Source organism: Ceratotherium simum, chromosome 7 (genome assembly GCF_057802395.1).
Source record: "Ceratotherium simum simum isolate JZ-2026a chromosome 7, ASM5780239v1, whole genome shotgun sequence".
Classification (NCBI taxonomy): Eukaryota; Metazoa; Chordata; class Mammalia; order Perissodactyla; family Rhinocerotidae; genus Ceratotherium; species Ceratotherium simum.
The window spans coordinates 21,928,865-21,948,174 of NC_141906.1; the positions used below are offsets into that span (position 1 = coordinate 21,928,865).

The 19,310-nt window shown below is 37.5% G+C and overlaps 1 pseudogene; it reads left to right on the forward strand.

Moving 5' to 3' along the window:
* The first annotated feature begins 14,705 nt into the window (after window positions 1-14,705).
* On the forward strand, window positions 14,706-15,662 carry LOC101393751 (olfactory receptor 10R2-like; annotated as a pseudogene).
* Window positions 15,663-19,310: the final 3,648 nt, after the last annotated feature.

Consider the following 19,310-nt stretch of genomic DNA (forward strand, 5'->3'; position numbering starts at 1 on the left):
TTATATAGTAGCCGTGCTATCTTATTATTGTTTGCCTTTGGGTATAAATCTCTGAAGATTCTAGAGATTCAATTGTGAATTCAAAATCACCAGAGATCATTATCACATTCTCAAGTGAATACTGAGCAGTTCACTTCACACAAACATAAGTAATCTTTAAGAGTTCTATCAGTTATGAAATGATGAGTTTTTTCTGTCTATCTAACAGTTGGTACATTTTCATTTGATAATTATTGCACTATAATATAATATATTATCTCATAGCTAAATATTGGTTATAACTTTACTTTGATATTTCTTGTTAAGGAATACTAAACTTCAAACATAAAATGGTAACCTTAGCTTCAGTCATTCTACATGTGTTCATTTCATAAGTGTTTTATGTGATATACATAAAGCACTCCAGTAGGTGCCTTGGGGAATTGGGGGGAACGCCATGTAAAGTTGATTTTTAAATAACACATTTATTTAAGACATTTTTTTTAGCAAAAAGTATACAATAAATATCTTTAAAGTTGTATAGATAGAGAACTGTGAAGTAAAAAGAGGTTTGGATGACTTCCAGATCAGACTTAGTCTACATGCCTCAAAGGGATGATTACTGGATAGTGGCTTATTTGCTTAGAGAGAGGATGGTAGAAACAGCTATCTTCAACCTGAAGGCAATCTAATTCTCTTGCTAATTCTAATTATAGAAAGTCCTTTCTCATCCTCCTGATGTTCCCCTGGATGGATTTTGCACTAATAATACCAACCAACTTTTATTCAGACCTTACTCTTTGCCAGGCACTCCACTTAACACTCTACTTACATTTTCTCATTTAATCCTCACAATAATTTGGTAAGCTAAGTATTCTTATTATTCTAATTTTGCAGAAGAGAGAACTGAGGCTTACTTCAAGATACTTATCCAAATGTTCTCAACTGGTTGAATTAAATCCAGGTTTAAAATTCAGGTCAGTTCTAGAATGTGTACTCCTCACTGTTGCTGTCATCCAGTCAACTTCAAGACTTAAGTGCTAAGTGATGAGCACTGGTTCCCAACTAGTCCCTGATTTACAGTGTCCTCTTCCCATCTTCAACACTCTGCTTAATTCCCTAAAACTGACTAGGCCTACCGTCTGACCCTGAGCAACAGGCCAGTACTCAGGATCCTAATTTTCTCTCATATGCTCACCAATAACCAACCCCTGTTGATCTCACCTCCTAAATTCCTATCAAATGTGTCCATTTCTCTCCATCTCAACACTGCCATAGCTGTCCTAATTGATTTTTCTATATGTACAATTGGTCTTTCACACAACAGCCAGAGTTATTTATTTAAAATTTTTAATATTATTCATTTTTAGTGCTATCAAATAATTACACGCACTTAGTCAAAATGGCTCATAGAGAAAACAATGGTCCTTTGCCATCCTTTACAAATCCAAAGTCCAACTCCCCACAGGGAAACACTTTTGACTCTTTCAGTATTGACATACCTCAGTGTCTGTAAATAATGTGATTTACTAAAGAAAAATTGGAATTTCTCTCTGTGTTCCTGCTAGTTTAACTATTTATTTAATTTGAACATAATTGATACAAGGAGAAAAACCAGTGGTTTTTCTAAGTCTGAAAGGATCATTATAGATATTATTTGTTGAATTTATTATAAGGTCAGAACAGAATAATCAATGAGTTAAATATCAAAAAAGAGAATAAATTTTAATTTAATATTTTATTGAAAAGATAAAATAAAAATTAATCATTTCTCACAGCAAGCAAGCAATAGAATGTGGTGGTATCAAGTCTGAAAGTTATATGACAATAAGCAGGTAGAGTTAAAGTGGAATCTCACAGGTAAGGTTATTGCTAATAGACATCAATTTTATTCTAGTGAAGTAGAGAATACATGTAAATCTTACCCCCAAAAAACAATGTTTTTAGTTTCTTTAATTAATGATTATATGTATTTTTCCCAACATTTTATTCATATCTATATAACAAAATATAGTGGTTAGCCCAGTTCATCATCATCTTAGTCTATCTTACTTAAAAATTCAGTTTCTTAATCTTTCAAGTTTCCAGCTATTATTATAAGTCTTCTGGTTGTATCTCTAATTTTGTGTGTGTGTGTGAGGAAGATCAGCCCTGTGCTAACATCTGCCAATCCTCCTCCTTTTTTTTTTTTCCTGAGGAAGACTGGCCCTCGGCTAACATCCATCACCATCTTCCTTCACTTTATATGGGACACTGCCACAGCGTGGCCTGCCAAGTGGTGCATCAGTGCACGCCCAGGATCCCAACCGGTGAACCCCGGGCCCCCGCAGCAGAGTGCGTGTAATTAACTGGTTGAGCCACCGGGCCGGCCCCAATGTAACTCTAATTTTAATCAAAGCTAAATTAAATAACTTGGAATTTAAAATTTTTATTTCTACAGCTTATACCATTTTTATTGATTCCAAAATTTTTATATATTTTTCTATTGACATTCTGCACTCTTGCTCCATTCACATAAATTCACACAGATGCACATATATCTTTCATTCTTTCCATCCTTTCAATATAATTATATTTTGATTTTCTATTTTCTTAAACTTTGAAGCTTGATGTAATATACATTTCACATTTAATTATTTTACTTTATAGAAAATATGACTCCCTAATTTATGAGGATAAAGATATCTATACACCTACACTTCTCTGCAGCTCATTTCCCAAAATTGGCTTCCCTATTTCAGTCACCTATACCTTGACACTGTATTCTGTAATTAGAGTTTTTATAAATTCTATATATTGACTACAAAATATTAAATAAGTGTTTATACTATTATGACCTATATAAATAATATTTGCTGGAGAACCAGGATTTTCCTGAAATTACACCCTTATTTGCTTTCCTACCTTTCCCTGTCCTGCTTCCCTGGCTCCCTCACCACTTTCTCCTGGCAGCACCTCCTGAATAAATCACTGTAAAACAAGCCCTCTTTTCAGGATCTGTTTCTACGGAAACTAACCTAAGATAACATTGATGAAGAACACCAAGACAAAATGTGTTTAGTGTGGTCTCACCCACACCACTCACCAAAAAAAACAAAAACTAAAACTGGTCAGAGAATATTTAACTAATTATGAAATTTAAGGACATATTAGGGCATGTGTCTAGAGGAGTGGTGAAACGATTTCTAGAGTGGACTTATTTATAGAGTGAATTGTTGGAGTGGCATTATCCCTTCCCTCACCTTGGGGTGAGGTGGTATGGGTCTGGGGTTGTACCACACACGTTTGATACCTACATCATATACTCTTGCCTCAATTATGATTTTAAGGGAATATATGGGTGATTATAACTCACGTTGTCAGTTTCCTGCTTCCAGAGATAACCACTAACGTCTCCCCTTAATGTTTCAGTCCTTCTCTGAAGCCTAAGACTTTCTGGGAAGTCACTAGCAGCCTGCTCAGTCCACAGGCAAGCACCTCTCAGATGTGGGGAACAGTTAAAACCTTGGGGTAACCCCCAAACAATGGAGGCTGGAATTCAGTGCATAAACATCTTTCCTCCTTCTTCAATTTAAAAATTCTGGAAGGCAATCTCGGGGCTTCTCACATGTCCCGGTGGAATTAAGCCACTGTCATTACAGCAGTCACCTTGTATTTGCTTTTCTTTCTTACCTGTCTCACCCTCCCTGTTTCCTCTCTCCTGCTTCCTTGGATCACCTCCCAAATAAAGTACCTGAAGCCAAACCCTTGTCTCAGGCTTTGCCGTCCAGGAAACTCAAACTAAGGCGAAAATGCCCCATCCGCAATCACAAGACAATTAAGGAAGTACCTGAGAATCATGCAGAGTTTGGCATGTAAGCCCTGGAATGTAAGGAAATGACGTCTGACTCATGGCTGAAAAAGCCTAACGTTGAGAAAACGGATGGATCTCTGGTTAAGTACAGCCTTTGCTATTGCCTACCTTTTGTCCCTTCTCCAATTCTACCACTGGAGGAGCCAGTGGCAGACTGGTGAGTAAAGGAAGGGAAGTAGAAATTGATTGGTGGTAAGAAGGTGAAACCTTAAACGGGAACAATCACAGATAACCAAAAATAATGCCTGAATAGTATGCAAAATACCCATACAGTACTGCATAACTGACAAACCCACCATGCCAGCAATTGTATCAGGCATTTCTCTTTGGCGAGCATGATCCTCACAGGTTTTCACACTGGATCCCAAGAGACAGCTCAGGCAGACGAGCCATCCTACCTGAAAATTCTAATGATCGTAATTGGGACCAATACATTGTGTAACTGTCAGAGTTATAAAACGCAAACATTGTTTCCAGTTATAAGAATCACTGCACTCAGGGAAGAATATATTTCATGTATTGTCCTCCTAGTCCAGATGCATTTTACAATGAAAGAATGATTTTTGTTATAAGCAATATTGTATGTAACACTGCTGACATTCCATTTTTTGTCAGGATTTAGGGGAAAAAGAAAGTTCAAAAAGATCAATTTTTTGTAGAGAAGTCAAAGGATCTTGTTAACCTTTTACCATAAAGAGGACGATACAAGCCATCTGGGACATAAATGCCATGCAGTCTCTATATAGAATTCTGAACAAATGCACTGCTTAGAATTCCTTACTATTTTTCTTTCCCTTCACCTTTAGCAGTGACTGAACTTAAAAATCAAAATCTATGGAGAGTCTTCATATCACTGTTCTGCCATCACCACCTAGAAACGTGAGGAATTGCTGGAGACACTGACCACACACTCCTGCACTCTCCTCGTAAGGCAAGCTTCTGAGTTTGAGATAGACACAGAATGGCAGTGGGAAGGGTTGGATGTTTAATAAACAATTGAACTCATACATCTCAACAACAAAAAAACTAATAACTCAATTAGAAATGGGCAAAAGATCTGAACAGACATGTTTCCAAAGATATACAGATGGCCAACAGGCACATGAAAAGATGTTCAGCATCACCAATTATTAGGGAAATGCAAATCAAAACTACAATGAGATATCACCTCACACCAGCAGAATGGCTATAATTAACAAAACAAGAAATAACGTGTTGGAGAGGATGTGGAGAAAAGGAAACTCTTATACACTGCTGGTGGGAGTGCAAACTGGTGCAGCCACTATGGAAAACAGTATGGAGAGTCTTCAAAAAATTAAGAATAGGTCTACCATACAAGCCAGCTATTCCACTGCTAGGTATTTATCCAAAGAATCAGAAAACACGAATGCGTAAAGATATATGCACCCCGAAGTTCATTGCAACATTATTCCTGATAGCCAAGACTTGAAAGCAACCTAGGTGCCCATCAAGGGACGAATGGATAAAGAAGATGTGGTATATATACACAATAGAATACTACTCAGCCATAAGAAACGATGAAGTCCATCCTTGTTGTCACGAATGGCTGGACATTGAGAGTATTATGCTAAGCGAAATAAGTCAGAGGGAGAAGGTCAAATACCATATGATCTCACCCATAAGTAGAAGATAAAAACAACAAAAAACAAACACACAGAGACAAAGATTGGGTAGGTAGTTACCAGAGAGGAAGAGGGGAGGGAGGAGGGCAAAAGGGTGATTAGGCACATGTGTGTGGTGATGGATGATAATTAGTCTTTTGGTGGTGAACATGATGTAATCCACACAGAAATCGAAATATAATGATGTACACCTGAAATTTATATAATGTTATAAACCAATGTTACCTCAATAAAAGCAATTTAAAAAATAAATAATCAATCAATCAATCAATCAATAAATGGGAAAAAATATTTACAGATTACTGATAAATAAAAGTGGAAAAAAGGGAGTACTTCCAATAAAAATCATCACTTTGTGTACAAAGCAATTAAAGTATTATCTAATTACCAGATATATCTTCGCATCACCACTTTTCTAGTACAAATAGAACACAGTTTTAAAACATTCTTGCATATATGTGTATGTATATGTTTGCATGTACATGTTTGCATGTACATACACATATATGAATGCAGAAAAGAATCAAAACATGTTTTGGAACACAGTATTTTCATGATAGTTCATTGTTAGTGTATAGAAACACAACTAGTTTTTGTATGTTGATTTTGTACCCTGCAACTTTGCTGAGTTTATTAGTTCTAATAGTTCTTTGATAGGTCTTCAGGATATCCTACATATAAGATCGTGTTATCTGAAAACAGAGACAATTTTACTTCTTCCATTCTGATTTGGATGCCTTTCACTTCTTTATCTTGCCTAATTACACTGACTAGGACTTCCACTACTATGTTGAATAGGAGTAATGAGAGTGGGCATCCTTGTCTTGTTCCTATTCTTCGAGGAAAAGCTTTCAATATTTCACGATTGAGTATGATGTTAGTTGTGGGCTTGTCATGTATGGCCTTTATTATGTTGTGGTACATTCCTTCTATACCCAACTTGTTGAGAGTTTTATTATGAAACTATGTTGAATGTTGTAGATGATTTTTCTGCATCTATTGATATGATCATAAATTTTTACCTTTCTTTCTATTAATGTGGTGTGTCACATTTATGATTTGCATATGTTGAACCATCATTATATCCCAGAGATAAATATCACTTTATCATGGTATACTGTCATTTTAATGTGCTGTTAAATTTGGTTTGATAGTACTTTATTGAGAATTTTGCTTCTATGTTCATCAGGGAATTGGCTTGTAATTTTCTTTTTTGTAGTGCCCTTAACTGACTTTGGTAATGTGGGCCTTGCAAAATGAGTTTGGGAGTATTTTCTCACCTTTAATTTTTTTGGAAGAGTTTGAGAAGGATTGGCATTAATTCTTCTTAAAATGTTTGGTAGAATTCACCAGTGAAACCATCTGGTCCTTGATTTTTCTTTGTTCAGAGGTTTTTGATTACTGCTTCAGTCTCTTTACTCGTTATTCATGTTCAGATTTTTGATTTCTTCATGTTTAGTCTTGTTAGTTTGGAGATTTCTCCCCATTTCTTCCAGGTTATCCAATTTGTTGGCATATAGTTGTTCATAGTAGTCTCACAATCCTTTGTGTTTCTGTGGTATCAGTTGTAATGTCTCCTCTTTCATTTCTGATTTTGAGTTCTCTCTCTTTTTTCTTAGTTACTCTAATTCAAGGTTTGTCAATTTTGTTTATTTTTTCAAAGAACCAGCTCTTGGTTTTGTTGATTTTTTTTCTATTGGTTTTCTGGTCTCTGTTTCATTTATTTTTGCTCTTATCTTTGTTATTTCCTTTCTTCTGCTAACTTTGGGCTTATTTTCTTCTGCTTTTTCTGGTTCCTTGAGATGTAAAGTTTGGTAGTTTATTTGAGTTCTCTCTATTTTCTTAATGTAATCATTTTTATTAAGATATAATAGACATATAACCTTATCTTCGTTTCAGGTGTACAACATAATGATTTGATACATGTATATATTGTGAAATGATCACCAGAATAAGTCTCGTTAACATCTATCACCACATATATTTACAAACTTTTTTCTCGTGATGAGAACTTTAAAGATTTACTCTCTTAGCAAATTTCAAGTATACATTATTATTAACTATAGTTACATATTTTACATTAGGTCTACAGAACTTATTCATCTTATAACTAAAACTTTGGTCTCTATGACCAACATCATCCCATTTCTCCCACTGCTTAACCCCTGGCAACCACCATTCTGGTCTTTGTTTCCCTAAGTTCAACTTTTTTAAATTCCACATAGATATAATGTAGTATTTGTCTTTCTGTCTCTGGCTTATTTCACTTGTCATAATGTCCTCCAAGTTCATCCACATTATTAAAAATGGTGGGATTTCCTTTTTCTAAGGCTGAATAATATTCTATTTTGTATTCACATGAATTTCTTTATCTGTTCATCCATCGGTGGACACTTTGGTTGTTTCCATATCCTGGCTATTGTGAGTAATGCTGCAATGAACATGGGAGTGCAGATATCTCTTCGAGATATTCATCTCATTTCTTTCAGATAGAGATCCAGAAGTGATATTGCTGGTTCACATGGTAATTCTATTTTTAATTTTTTGATGAACCTCCATGCTGTTTCCATAATGGCTGTACCAGTTTACATTCCCGCCAACAGTGTACAAGAGTTCTCTTTTCTCCACATCCTCTCCAACACTGGTTATTTCTTGTCTTTTTGATAATAGCCATTCTAACAGGAGTGAGGTGATATCTCATTATGGTTTTGACTTGCATTTCCCTGATTATTAGTGATGTCGAACACCTTTTCTTAAACCTAATTGTACGTCTTCTTTGGAGAAATGTCCATTCAGTTCCTTTAACCACTTTTTAATCAGGTTGATTTTGTTTCTTTTCGTTTGTTTGTTTGTTTTTGTTATTGATTTATGAGTTCCTTATATATTTGGATACTAACCCCTTATCAGATATATAGTTGGCAATTATTTTCTCCTACTCCATAGATTGCTTTTTAATTTCATTGATTGATAACATGATACACTACACTAAAAGAATGGAGGATAAAAATCATATGATCATCTCAATAGATGCAGAACAAGCATTTGAAAAAATTCAACACCCTTTCATGATATAACACTCTCAACAAACTATGTATAGAGGCAATATATCTCAACATAATAAAGGCCATATATGACAAGCCCACAGCTAACATCATACTCAATGGTGAAAAGCTGACATCTTTTATTCTAAGATCAGGAACAAGCGAAGGATGCCCAATCTTGCCACTTTTATTCAACACAGTACTGGAAGTGTGGATTAATAGCCAGAGCAATTAGGGAAGATAAAGAAATAAAAGGCATCCAAATTGGAAAGGAAGATGTAAAATTGTCTCTGGTTTCAGATGACATGATCTTATATATAGAAAATCCTAACGATTACACAAAAAAAGTGTTCGATCTAATAAATGAATTCAGTCAAGTTGCAGGATACAAAATCAACATACAAAAATCAGTTGCATTTGTATACACTAAAATAAATTCTGAAACTTACAAAAAAGAAGGCATACTGTATGAGTCCTTCTGCATGAAATTCGAGAACCTGCGAAACTATGCCATGGTGAAAAAACAATCAGAACAATGGGTGCCTCTATATGGGGGAGTTAGAACTAGCTGGGGAGAGATATGGAGGAAGTTCTTGGGCTGATGCTACTATACGGTATGACTAGAGGTGCTTGAGTTACACAGGTTAATGCATTTGCCAATACACAGGGATTGTACACTTAAGATTTGTGTATTTCATTTCATGGAAATTTCTATAAAATTGTATAGAATGAAACATGTAAAAAGTATTGAACTCTAGTTATTGATATGTATACAAAGTATTTATGAGGAAGTGTACTGATGTCTGCAATTTCCTTTGACATGTATCATAAAATAAGATGGATTAAAAGATGGATAAAGTACAAAGATATATGTGATAAAGCAAATATAGTAAAATCTTAATGGATGGCATAATATATTTTCAAAAAATGATGACAGCAATAATTCCAGTCCCACATGCTCTTCCAGAACTTTGTCACTGTCCCATCAAGAGATGGAATCTATTTCCATCTCCTAAAACCTGGATGGAACGTTACTAGTATCTGAATGAGAAGAATGCCATGCAAGTGAGGTAGGGCATAAAAGTTGTTATGGCATCCACTAGGGTCTCATGGGATGCTCACTCACAGAACCCAGTCACTATGCACATGCAGAAAGGCTGAATCCTTGTTTAAAGTCTCAGACAATAGCCAGCATCAACAACCAGATGAAGTGAACAAGATATGCAATGTCTCTGTCATCCCTGTAGAGCCCTGTCTATATGAATTTAGTTATTTAAATGCACTAAGTTTTGGGGTAGTTTATTATGCAGCAGTAGATATTCAGAACAATCTAAGCAGTAGATATACAGATGCTAACAGTATAATTGTTTCAGCATGGCTTTACGATTTAAAAATTTCATGAAATACTGGAAAAAAAAATTGAGTGTCACTGCAATAAATGAAGATTTTTATTACAGTGGATTTCCTCTTCAGCAAGGCCTTCCACAGAAGAGTTAGTTCAATCACTGTATGTGTTCATCTCCTTTTCTAGCTTTCTCTGACTGATTACCAGGACAACACCCTGTAAGATAGGCCCTCACCCTAGGCCTGTATACAGATCAGAAGACCTGCGGGACTTGGCAAATTTTCAGAACTATAACGTAGACGCTATTGAGTAGAAAGTAAAATATACCTGAGGGAATTATCTACATTCCAAAATGTATTTGAAAAAGCTGAATTTCAATTACTTGATTTTTTTAGATAAATAAGAACAAGCTTACCTGAATAATCACAATGCTGTGTCAGAATAAAAACAATGTTTTGTGGACATCATAATGAGTTCTAGGTCCACAGAGGACAATCCTTCTGGTAACTAATGGAAAGGAAGAAACTCCAAGCAGTGTCAAAGGATAATGTTCTCCGGTGAACGTAAAATTCTCATTGGAATATGCATGGAACTCAGGTCCAGCCATAAGGAATAGAGAAGACTCTATCTTATTGTTATAAGAGACTTAGTAATTTCAAACAAAGAGTGAATGCATCATTTCTTATGGCTGAGTAGTATTCCATTGTGTATATATACCACATCTTCTTTATCCATTCGTACTCAGCCATAAGAAACGATGAAATCCAGCCATTTGTGACAACATGGATGGACATTGAGGGTATAATGCAAAGTGAAATAAGTCAGAGGGAGAAGGTCAAATACCGTATGATTTCCTTCATTAAGTAGTAGATAATAACAACAATAAACAAACACATAGGGACAGAGATTGGATTGGTGGTTACCAGAGGGGAACGGTGGAGGGAGGAGGGTGAAAGGGATAATTCGGTACATGTGTGTGGTGATGGGTTGTAATTAGTATTTTGGTGGTGAACATGATGTAATCTATGCAGAAATAGATGTACAATGATGTACACCTGAAATTTTTACAATGTCATAACCAATGTTACTGCAATAAACAAAAAATTAAAAAAAAAAGAGTGAATGCAAAACAGGTATTCAAAGGGCAAAATGGCTTAAAAATTCATCACTACATGATATTCCAGAAACTGTAGAAAACTGTGCATGAGCAATGTTACTCATATAGCTTAATTTTTCTTTTTAAGAGATGGAAGTGATTCAACTTTGGCATAAGGTGTGAATTTTATTTTATATCTCTATTTACCACGAACTTTCTATCCACTAATAACCGTGTAGCTGTGGATGTAAATCAACAGAAAGTACTGCAAATACTAAGAGTACAATTGGATGGGGATAAATGTTATTGTTTTCCTATCCCTGGCATAATTAGCACACAGACAGCAGCAATCAGAGGAGGCTAGAAAGCTGCAAACTGAGAACAGTACTGCAAACTGCACACCAAGGAGAAATGTGCCAAAAGGAATCAACTTCACACAGCTGACAAGGCAGAAGAGCAGGACAGCGTTACATGCATCTTGTGAGCAGGCAAGTACTGCTGAGCACCTATAGGAAAATTTGTCCATAAACCATGCAAAATTTTAGCAAATGGGAATGGAACTAGCAGGTACTGGGCACTTATTATCTGATAGGTCCATATGCACAGCATTGTCACCCTGCAAGGTGGTATATTTAGGGCCATGTTACAGAGGAGAAAAATGGTTATCATGGAAATTAAATTACTGTATGTAATTTGTATTAATGGAAAGGAGGTTGGATTTGAACACAGGCTCCTCTAAATCTGCTCAATCCTTATCGCATAACAAAATAGACTCCAGTATAATTCCCGGTCTAACCTCAAGGCTAATTAGGTGATTTCAGTGTATCAAAAGAATTAAGCAGGAAAGAGTAAAGAAAAACATGTATAAAATTCTTCTGCAATTTCCATATTTCACTCATTATTTAGTTGTAAATTTCACTGTAAGCCATCAGAAATTTGATTCTTTGTTTCCCTTCATTTTCCCTTCAGCCACTCAGTGTGATGATTTGATTTCATAATTATGCAGTTGTGATTTATGAAAGCAACAAGCATTTCTTTGGTGGATCTAATATAGCCTCATTGAAAGAACTAAGGAAATAAGTTTTCATATATATATATATATATTTGAACTTAGAAAGCCATTTACAATCAGAAAAATCATGACCCTCATAAATCTCTAACTTATGTAAATTCTGTTAGATTTCCTATCAGAATTCATATCTATAACTCAATAAAATATACTCCTTTATTTTCCCATTAAAAATATCATATCTTTTCTGAAAATTGTAAAAAAGCTGAATCAAAGCTGACTTTTATTCTGATTGGATGGGAAGAAAGTTAAATACACATTTCCAAAGACTGGATGATGAACATTCTCCATTTTCTATTTTGAATGTTGCCCCATGAGGAGGAAGTATGTGTAGCTGCCAGAAAAATCCTTTAGTTCAGTCTGGTGGAAAGTGATGGGTGACGAGGTGGTCCTAGCCATTCTCAGACATGGTTTTGATGTATTTCTTGGGAGGTAGACTGACATACAGTGTCCACTGTCCAGGGTTTTGATATGGTGATGGGACAAGAGAGTCTGCAAGGTGGCTTAATATCAAGAATCAGCCTCAAATTCCTGTAGGTCTCACTGCTATCTTGAATAAATTAGATATTCTAAGTCCACTAGATCTCTGGTCAAGGGTGGGGGCATGGATAAACTGGGAAATGGGGTTTTCAAGGAAAGAAATCAATTAAGTTCCTTTCAGTCTACAGAAGTGCTATAGCCCAAAGTGAGAGAATTTATCAAAAAATGCTGATCCAGAAAACACCTCCCTCAAACTCTGTCTCTCAGAGAGTGACTGGAAGTAATGGGGATAATGTCATATTGACGTATTCTCGATCACTACTTCCCTTGAGTATTATGAGGAAAGTAGGATTTATTGTTCATACAAACTTTATCATCTTCAAAAATGAACTCTTTCAGCCATAGTTTCCTTGTCTCGAACACAGGCACAATACTACTCTTTCTCTCATAAAGTGTTTAAAGGATACATGAGAGAGGTGTTCTGGATACATTGGCTGTCTTCACATTCCTTGAATATGTCAAGCTTATTCCCACCATGGGGTCTTTGCACTAGCTATTTCCTGTGTCTGTCATGCTTTTCCCCTGGATCTTTAAATGGTGGGCTGCTTGCTGCATTCCAATTACTAAGTATGTGTAGTTCCATAGAAAGGGCTTTCCTGACCCTACAGTCCAGAGGAGTCCCTCACTCTCATATCAATTTCCTTTAATTCTCTTCATGGCATTTTTCTTTATCTGAGATAGGAAAGGTCATATGTGTCTTATCCCATGTTATATTTCTCATGTATAGAATTGACTAACACATCCTAGACATTAAGTAAATATATGTGGAATTAATGCATTGACTTTGGACAGTCAATTAAGCAACCTGTACCTTAGTTTCAATTTTTGTGACATCAGGATTGAAATACCTACCATATAAAGTTGTTGAGAGAAATTTAGTGAGAAAATTCTACCAAACACACAGCATATTGACCAGCACATTTCAGATGTGGAGTAAATACTGGTTGCCTGACTTGCCTCCTTGAATATTTTTTGCCCAGTAATTCAGTACATAAAGAACACACACAATTCTCAGCCAAAGATATACTTTCTTCAAGCTTTGTGGACCCTACAAAATACTTTCCAGTATGTCTCTACCCTTCTTTCCCCAACCCTCAACACCACACCAATGTCTTCCCCTTGTTTTCCTTTCCTTCCCTGACAATAGTGTCTGAAACCAAACCTCCTATTTTATGGAAGTCCTTGTGTTGCTTTCATGCTGTCGTCTCATACACAGAGTGCATATTTTATGAACTGATGAAAATGACCTGAGGAACTTGAATTCTTATAAGAGCTGTGCTTCAAGGCAGCACTTTATATGTTAGAAAATATCCTGGAAGATTTCCTGAAAGCTCAAGAGTTGATCAGGACATCATGAACACAAATGAGCCATCCAAGATGGGGATAGTCTCTCCATAACCATTTTGCCTCCAAGATCAGTCTGAATGGGAGATGCTTATTGAACATCTCCAGCCTTAACTTATTGTCATGGATAGGAAACCAGTACAAATTTCAAAGTGGTAAATTCATTTATTAGGTCTACTTATTGGCATAATTTTTGGCCAAGCAGCCACTGCCTTCTTGGGAGCACCTCTGAAGACAGGATTACTTTCCAAGAATGTTTGGAAGCCATTAAAAATTTTTCCTTACTTCTTAAATTGGTATTGATTCAGTCAACATTGTTAGGCACTTCTGTATGCCAGGCTATGATTAGATCACAGGAAACATTTTATACCTGTTCTTCCTCATACTCTGGTGGGTGAGAAAATAAGCTTTTTTTTTTTTTTCATATTTCCCTCTTTCATGCAGATTCTGACTGTAGAGAAGAGTAAAGGGTGATAACTGAGGGGCTCCCAGAATATATTTGGGCCTACTCTATGGCATTTATACAGATTCTCCTACTAGAAACTTTCTCCTCATCACTGAGTCCTGACCTTGAGTTCAGTCAGGTGCATTTACTCCCATTTCTCAGGTTCTCGCATTAACAGTCATCTTGCATTTCTTTGCCCAGAAGCCCTTGATTAAAGACCAGGTGACATCAGTGTTTTTTGCAATCTTATCAGAGTTTTGATAAGACGTTCTTTGATAAGATGTTTTGATAAGATGTTCTTATCAAGAACACCTGTCGGAGAAAGTTACTGAGCCTACTGAACAGTGGGCAATAGTACCACAATGAGCACATTCCTCCTGTGGGGATTTTCCAGTTTCCCAGACCTGCAGAGTCTCCTCTTTGTGGTGATCTTCTTCTCCCATGTGACCATCCTAGCTGCAAATGTGTCCATAATGGTGGCCATCAAGCTCAGTCACAACCTTCACACCCCCATGTACTTTTTCCTCTGTGGTCTGTCCCTTTCAGAAACTTATACCACTATGGTAATCATTCCCCTCATGTTAGTGGACTTGCTATCAGACAGCAAGACCATTTCCCTTCCTGAGTGTGCCATAGAGATGTTTTTCTTCTTTGGCTTGTCAGGCAATAACTGCTTCATCATGGTTGCCATGTCCTATGACCGCTACATTGCCATTTACAACCCACTCCATTATGCCATCCAGATGACCCACCAGATCTTCTTTCAGCTCATGATGGCCTCTGAGTGGTTGGGTTCCTGGTTTCCGTGTTCATCGTCATCACTGTATTCAACTTGTCTTTGTGACTCCAACACCATCCAGCACTTCTTCTGCGACATCTCGCCTCTGGTCTCCCTTGCTTGTGATTACACTTTGTATCATCAGATGGCTATTTTTGTGCTCTCTGCCTTTGTGTTGGTGGGCAGCTTTATTTTAATTATCATTTCCTATGTCTTCATTGGATCCATAGTTATGAAGAAGTCTTCTGCAAAGGGGAAGCATAAGGCCTTCTCGACTTGTTCCTCCCTCCTCACTGTAGTGTGCATCCACTATGGACTTTCTCGCTTTGTTTATTTGAGGCCCAAGGACAGGGACTCATTCTGTGAAGATATACTGATGGCTGTGACATATACAGTGCTGACACCTCTGCTTAAACCTATCATTTACAGTCTAAGAAACAAAGAAATGCAGATAGCCCTAAGGAAAGTACGAGATATTGCAAATAGGTTTATCCCTCAGAAGGTAGATAAAAGAACTCTGAACACTTAAAAATTTACAGATTGCTGATAAATAAAAGTAGAAAAGGAGAAGTACCTCCAATGAAAATCATCACTTTGTGTACAAAGCAATCAAAGTATTATCTAATTACCAGATATATCCTGGCATCACCATTTTTCTAGTACAAACAGGATACAATTTTAAAATATTTTCAAATATATGTGTGCATGCATTTATGTATATATATGTACACAAATATGCATGCAGTAAAGGAAATAAAACATGTTTCAGAGCACAGTATTTTCATGACAGCAGTTGGATGAATCTTTCTGCTTATGGATTGTGGTTTTAGTGTCAATTCCCAGAACTTTTTAACTAGCCTTATATCTTAAATATTTTCTCCTATTTTTTCCTAAAAGTTTATAGTTTATAGTTTTGCATTTTACATTTAAGTCTATGATCTATTTTGAGTTAATTCTTGTATGAGATGTGAGGCTTAGGTGGAGGGGCTTCTGTCCTCCGTGGATGTCCAATTGCTCCAGCACCATTTTTGAAAAACCTTCCTTCTTTCAATTGATTGTTCCTGCATCTTTTGAAAAAAATCAGTTGAGCATCCTTGTGTAGGTCTTTCTCTGAGTTCTCCAGTTGGCTTCATTGATCTATCTGTCTATTCTTCCACCAGTCCACACTGTCCTGATGACTGTAGCTATAAAATAAGCCTTGAAATCAGGTAGAGGGATTCCTCCCACTTCATTCTTCTCTGTCAAGAGTATTTTATATATTCTAGGACCTTTCTTCTTTAGTAGTGTAAGCATTTAGTGCTGTAAATTTTCCTCTCAGCACTGCTTTACCTGAATCTCACGTTTTCATATGTTGCCTTTTAAAATTTCCATTCTGTTCTATGTGTTTCTTAAATACTGAAGTTTCAAGTCTTCTTTTTATCATTTACTCTCTGTCTAGAGAACTTCCTTGAGCCATTACTTAAAGGTAGATTTGTGGGGGAAAAAATTCTCTTAGCTTTCCTTCATTGGAAATGTCTTTATTTTTCCTTCATTTTGAAGGCTATTTTAGGTCAGATATAGAATTTATGTTTGAAAATTCTTTGCTTTTAGTACTTGACAAATATTGTGCCACTTCCTCCTGGCCTTCATGGTTGCAGGAGAAACTTGTTGTCTTCTATGTTACTCTTTCCAATAAGTAATGACTCCTTTCTCTCTGGGTGCTTTCAAAACTTTTCTTTGTGTTATTTTTAGAAGTCTAAGTATGATGTGACTTGGTATGTATCTCTTTTGGGTTTACCCTGTTTAATGTTTGCTGAGCTCCCTGAATCTGCACCTCTCTGTCTTTCACCAAATTTGGGAATTTTTCAGCCTTCATTTCTTTGAACACCTACTCAGTCCCCCTTTCTTTCTCCTCTCCTTCTGGGACTCCCATTTTATGAATGTTAGCTCCTTTTTTATTGTCCCACAGACCCATGTAGCTCTGTTCTTTTTTTTCAATCTGTTTTATTTTTGTTTAGAAAAGGTATTTCTATTTATCTTTATTCAAGTTCACAGAATCGTCACAGAGGATTCTATCCTCTGTCATCTCCAATCTACTATTGAGCCTATCCAGCAAGTGGTTTTATTTTTTAATTCAGTGATTATATTTTTCAGTTTTATCATTTTCATTCAATTATTTTTTATAACTTTTATTTCTTGACTGAAATTTTCTATTATTGTCATTTGTGTTAAGAAGATTAATGATAACTTATTGACGCATTTATTTCATGGTTGCTTTAATTCTCTGTCAGATAATTTCAACCTCCTATTCATCTTGGCGTTGGCATATATTGTCCTTCTCATTGAAGTTGTGAGAAAACTTCAGAACCAAAAATTCCTGGTTCTTGGTATGAAAAGAGATTTTTGGAGACAAGTCAAGATGGCGGCATAAGCAGACTCTGAACTCACCTCCTCCCGAGGACACAGCCAATTTACAACTACTCGTGGAAAAATCACCCGAGAGAGAACTGAAAACTGGATAACAGGAACTCCTGCAATAAAGGACAATCTTAATTGAGGTGGAAGAGGCAGAAACTCCCTTCTGGAGAGAAAAATGCTGCCTTCACAAGCCGCCAGCTTCGTGGCTGCCTGGGAACAGCCCACAGGTACACAGCCCTCCCTGGAGGAGCAGGGCCCTGAGCCGGGGAGCGTTATCACTGTGGGCATTTTGTGGACCCAGCACAATCGAGACGAGTGGCATAATATCTGACTTTGCCTGCTACTAAAACATTGGGGACTACCCCCAGAAAAGTTGGTCCACAAAGAAATTAAAACCGGCTCTTAAAGGGCCCATGCACAAACTCACCCGTTTCAGAAAGCAACCTAAAATCAGAAAGAAAGGTGCACAGTGCTTTGGTGAAAAGAGACTCACCTGATAGACTCTGAGTGCATTGCAGTGAGAGGTGAGACCTCTCCAGGGACTGGGACATTGGCAGTGGCCATTGTTGTGGGCCTGGTGTGGGCGTGCTGACACAGATGCCATTGGAGTTCTCCCTGAGGCCTGCTAGCCCAGGTTCTGCCCCATCCACTAAAGCACTGATTTAATCCAGCTCAGCCAGGGCAGGCAGCCCACCCTAGAGACTGGCCCCACCCAACAACAAGCCCACAGGCAACTTGTGGGCCTGCATAGATTAGTGACTGGATTCTCTGCAGCCTGGCAACTGAGCCCACTTCAGTGGGGCAGGGCATGCACAAGGAGTGGGTGGAGAGTGTGGGGCAGTGGTGGAGTGTGTGGGGCTCCCGCCATGGAGAGACTGAGTCTGCTTCATGAGGTTGGGGCGGGCACACGGGGCAGGACTGTGTTGACTGTGTGTGTGGACATGTGGGAGGCAGGGCTTGTCAGCTACAGAAGACTTGTACTTCTCAAAGACCCACATAAGGGGTTTGCTCCACGTTCCAAAGCCTGACACAATTGGGTGCTCCTGTGCCTGAGGCCAGCCCCACCCAGCTGCAATCCTCAGAGAGCTGACAAAAGACCTAAAGGCTGGAGGCTTATAGCATTTGTAAACCCCTGAGCCTAACAACCTGCCACGGTGGGGGCCTACTCACTTAAAAGAAATACTGCAACACAAATGTGCTATTAGAACTTGCAGCCAACTGTGCTGGGGCTCCCCACACCTGATAAAGAGACTGAAGGGCCCACAACAACTACAAACAGCTGAGCATTACAACAGCTGGCCAGGAGCATAACTCAGCCTCCCTGGGTGCCTACAGGGAGAGCACACAGGCCACAACAGAAGGACACACGTAGCCCACATAGTTCACCCCTGGAAGATTGAGAACTGAGGGAAGCACACTGCAGGCCTCCTAAGGCATCACTTATATAAGGTCACCTATTCATGAGCAGGAGACGTACCTGACCTACCTAATATGTAGACACAAGCACAGGGAAGAGGCAAAATGAGGAGGCAAAGGAATACATCCCAAGTAAGGGAACAGGACAAAACCCCAGAAAAGGAACTAAGTGAAACCGAAATGAGCAACCTACCTAACAAAGGGGCAGAAAATCTATTTTAAGAAATAATAGATGAAAACTTCCCTAACCTAAGGAAGGTGAAACAAACATCCAGGTACAGGAAGCACAGAGAGCACCAAACAAGATAAACCCAAAGAGGCCCACACCAAGACACATCATAATCAAAATGTCCAGAATTAAAGA